This window comes from Crocuta crocuta, unplaced genomic scaffold (assembly GCF_008692635.1).
Source record: "Crocuta crocuta isolate KB4526 unplaced genomic scaffold, BGI_CrCroc_1.0 scaffold1061, whole genome shotgun sequence".
Classification (NCBI taxonomy): domain Eukaryota; kingdom Metazoa; phylum Chordata; class Mammalia; order Carnivora; family Hyaenidae; genus Crocuta; species Crocuta crocuta.
This window is the reverse complement of record NW_027532936.1, coordinates 329,822-334,267: the sequence shown is the minus strand read 5'-3', so window position 1 is coordinate 334,267 and position 4,446 is coordinate 329,822. Positions and strand designations below refer to the sequence as shown.

The 4,446-nt window shown below is 41.5% G+C and overlaps 1 non-coding gene across 1 annotated transcript; it reads left to right on the top strand.

Moving 5' to 3' along the window:
- Nucleotides 1–1,393: 1,393 nt before the first annotated feature.
- Nucleotides 1,394–1,524, top strand: LOC144216421 (small nucleolar RNA SNORA38). Its single transcript, XR_013330666.1, has one exon. It is a non-coding gene; the product is annotated as a small nucleolar RNA SNORA38 (small nucleolar RNA).
- The last annotated feature ends 2,922 nt before the right edge of the window (nucleotides 1,525–4,446 follow it).

Here is a 4,446-nt window from a genome sequence, read left to right as displayed (position 1 = left end):
TGACTTCAGCTCAAGTCATGATCTCTTGATCTGTGGGTTTGAGCCCCGCCTCGGGCTCTGTGCTGACAGCTCAGTCTGGAGCTTGCTTCAGACTCTGTGTCTCCCTCTCTCTCTCTGCCTCTTCTCTGCTCATGCTCTGTCTCTCCCAAAAATAAACTTAAAACAAAAATGAAGATAAGCAAACACACAACCCACAGTTCTACCGCCCAGAGACAGCCGCTGTAAGCATTACCTTCCTTTACTTTCTGCCTTTTTTCTGTGTGCATATGTGTGCTTGTATACAGAATGTGTACATGTTTCATGCCCTTTCCTACTTTCTAAGATACATATTCTTCATTTCCGAAATCAGGATGCATCTCATAATGGATATCAAACGTGACTTGCAAATGGCCAGGCAGAGGAATTCACTCTGATGTTGTTGTCATTGCTTATGTGTGTGCAGACGTAGCTGGGCATACAGGGCATCTGTTCATCTGATTGTCACCTCAGTTGAATTATTTGTATTGGTAGCACTGCTCATGGTTAAATTTTTAACTTAAATTTGGCTTTCTCCCTAATTGTCACTTAAAATGCCTCCTCAAAATTACACTATGATGCATCATTGAAATGAAAAATTATTGTGTCTGCAGAAGATTGTCTGTCATATGCCAGACAATGCAATTAAAGGCAGTAGAAATTGCCAAATCTCTTGGAATAGATCATAAAATTTTCAAAGCTAGGAAAGGTTGGTGTGACCGTTGCATGCATTGTGAGGGACTATTACTCAGGCACTGAACATCTATCTGTCAAAAGCTTCTGAGTGACTTTCAAGAAAAGCTGATTGATTTCTAGCTAATGTAATTGAATTGGAAAAAAAAATCCAAAGAAAAGAAAAAAAAAAAAGCAACGATGAGTTTAATCAAACAAGAAATGCAGATGAACTCCCAGGATTCTTCTACATGCTTCAATATGATTTTGTCACATCATTACAAGCCAGGGTTATGAAAAACAGCTGCATGTCACCACAATACGCTGCTTCACTGCCAATGGCCAAAAGTCATTCAGAAGAATCTTTAAACTCTGGAATGTGAAGAAAGCTTAGACTCTCTTTTTGTGCGTGTTCTTGAAAAAAAGGTGGTATACAATCATATGGATATACGTATGTTACTCAGTAAATTAAAATGTAGGTATATTAAAGGTAGTGCTTAGGGGCACCTGGGTGGCTAAGTTGGTTAAGCATCTGACTTTGGCTCAGGTCACGATCTCGCAGTTCATGAGTTCAAGCTCCTCGTCAGGCTCTGTGCTGACAGCTCAGAGCCTGGAGCCTGTTTAGGATTCTGTCTCTGCCCCCCTCCCCCTCCCACCTTTCCCCCACTCACACTCTGTCTCTCTCTCAAAAAGAAATAAATGCTTACCCTCCCACAAAGGCGTGTCTGTAGTTCCCTGTCTTTAGACACGTAAGAATTGGAGGAAAAGAAACCTGGATTTGGAGAAGTCTGGGGTCAGCTTGCTCCCTGCAGGCTCAAGACCAACCATCCAACAGAGAAAAATAAATAAATAAATAAATAAATAAATGCTAAAAAAGGTTTTTTAAAATAAAATAAAGGTAGTGTTTATTTTTCCCAAAGCTGTTAATGAACCTATGTCTTATAATTTATATCATCTCNATTTTCAATATCACTAAATGTTTAAAAACATGATTTTATGGCTTTCTGTTTTTTTATCATAGGATTATAACATAATAATTTCAACCATTCCCCTATTATTGGACATTTACTGTGATAAACAACACAGAAGGCAATGTCTTTATCTTTTATCAGGAATTACTCAGTTGAAAAACAAAAATTGGTAAGGCTCTTTTTAAAAAAATTTTTTTAATGTATATTTATTTTTGAGACAGAGCAAGAGAGACAGAGACAGAGCGTCAGCAGGGGAGGAGTAGAGAGAGCGGGAGACACCGAATCTGAAGCAGGCTCCAGGCTTTGAGCTGTCAGCACAGAACTCGACATGGGGCTCAAACTCACAAACCATGAGGTCATGACCTGAGCCGAGATCGGACACTTAACTGACTCAGCTACCCAGGTGCCCCAAGGCTCTTGATACATACTGAAAACCTGCTTCTCAGAAGTTTTGGGCAATTCCCAATCCCACCTGCAATGTAACCCCATTAATACATGTTTGTTTGTTTGTTTTAATTGGAAAAAAGGCCTTGCTATTCTGACAGGCAAAGAAAAGATAGCATCTCATTTTTATTTACAGTTCAGTGATTACTACCAAGTCTAAATGCTTAAAAATATAATTGGTGGCCATTTACATTTTTGTGTGTACCACTTGCCAGTTCATATCCTTTTGCTCTTGTGCCCAATGGAGTCTCCAGGTCTATTGTATTTGTTCCTAATGATGCCTCAGATGCTGTTGATGCCATCCCATGGTCCCTTGGCCCACCTGATTTCACCTGCAGCTGAAGTTTCCAGCATCCTGACAGTCTTCCATCTCAAGTGGATTGTGTCCCTTCTCTGCCTGAGTCTTGCTCTGGCAAGGTGGCAGCTTGCTCTGACTCAGCCAGGCACTGGAAGCGCAGGACAGTTTACACCACTGGCACTAACCTTCGACCAGTGGGGACAGAAGCCCATGCATAAATATCATGGAAGGAAACTCTCTGTCCTCCAGTGGGAAGAGTGTGAGACATGTTCTACCTGGTTTCTCAGAAAGTCCCCGGGTTACCTGGGTGGCTCAGTTGGTTGAGCATCCGACTTCGGCTCAGGTCACGATCTCAAGGTTCGTGGGTTCGAGCCCCGCGTCGGGCTCTGTGCTGACAGCTAGCGCAGAGCCTGGAGCTTGCTTCAGATTCTGCGTCTCCCTCTCTCTCTGACCCTCCCCTGCTCACGCTGTCTCTCTCTTTCTCTCAGAAATAAATAAAAAAACATTTAACAATTAAAAAGAAAAAAGAAAGTCCCCCAGCAGAACTGAGTCCCGTCTGCCCAGGGGTAACTTGCTCATTAACATGCTCATGACTAGCTTTTCTCCCTTCTTTCTCTCACCTTCCTTATTCCCTTTTTGTGCTTCCTGAAACTAACTACCTCCCAAACCAACCACCCATACCAGGATCCTTTCCTCAAAGTCTGATTTTGAGAACTGGAAGAAAGAATAGAACAAAACACAAGAATAGTTTCTGTCCACACACCTTTGTACAGCAATGTTCATTCTCTCAAACTGAACTCCTCAATACAGATGGTATATTTGAGAACAAACACAGAAAAGTGAACACTATCCTCTTATTAAACTTTGGAGTGCAGGACACAGAAATGCAGAGGTCCCTGCCACCCAGGGAACGCCAATTTGCTCCCTTCAAAAGCCTTGCAGGAGATGGCTGGACTCTCAGTGTAGAGGCAAAAGTAACTTTCTGAGTTGCAAGGCTAGACGTGGAAGTCTGGATTGAGTGAATTCAAGAAGGTAAAGTCAACTGAAGCAGGCTCACATGCCTTTTTAATATAGAGAGACTTCTAAACATTTGTATTTATATCTATATCTGCCTGTCCTCCATATATATATTGGCATACTAATTCAACCTTAGGATGCCAATTCATTAATTTACAATGAGAAATACAATTGTTAACAGGCCAAAATGCTTGAGTAGGCAGATCAGTGTATTCTTTCCCTGTGTGCAAGTTGTGTGGCAAGCCAAATAAATTATCAAAAGATTGCTTGGTGAGCATAAAATCACAAGAAGGGGAGTTAGTTGATCATAAGAATGGGTCTCTCAGATCAAGCAACTGGAGGCATTTTCATCAACTATAGGGCCAGCCTTGCCAATGAACCCATAATGCTGGGTTCACTTGGCCAAGAGCATTCTTTTGGATGGAGCTGGCTTGTTACGGTCATTTCTTTGCTTCTAGCTGGCCAACCATTTTCTATTCACTCCAAGCAGTGTATAATACAATTAATTTGGTTTCCACTTACAAAATTATAATTGCATTCCAGTTCTGCTTCCTTAAGATTTGTCCCAGATCACCTTGAGCAGAGCTTTGAGAGCTCCCAACATTTCCAGTCCCACATTTACAGATCATTTCCTGGTGGATTTCCAGATGTCTAATCATACCCCTTTGCATGTGAAGTTTCCTAGTTTAACTCTCAGGTGGCACCTTTATCTACTTTTTGTGTGAAGGAGTAGAGTGTAGACGGGGAGCATCCTACAGCTGCTCCCTACTCCTGTTGAGATGATTACTACTCTCAGCTCAACAGATTTCTTGCTTCTTTTCCAGCCTCATCTTCCACAATCATCCGGTGTCCCGGTAACAGTCTTCAACTTGCCATCTCCAGAATAGTCAATGTGCATTCTCTTTCCCATATGCCACACATGCTAGAATGTACTCCTGCCCTCATCGTTCATCAAGACCCAGCTCACATATGACTTCCTCTAAGACTACTTTATTTTTTTTTTTTTTAATGTTTTTTTTAAATTTATTT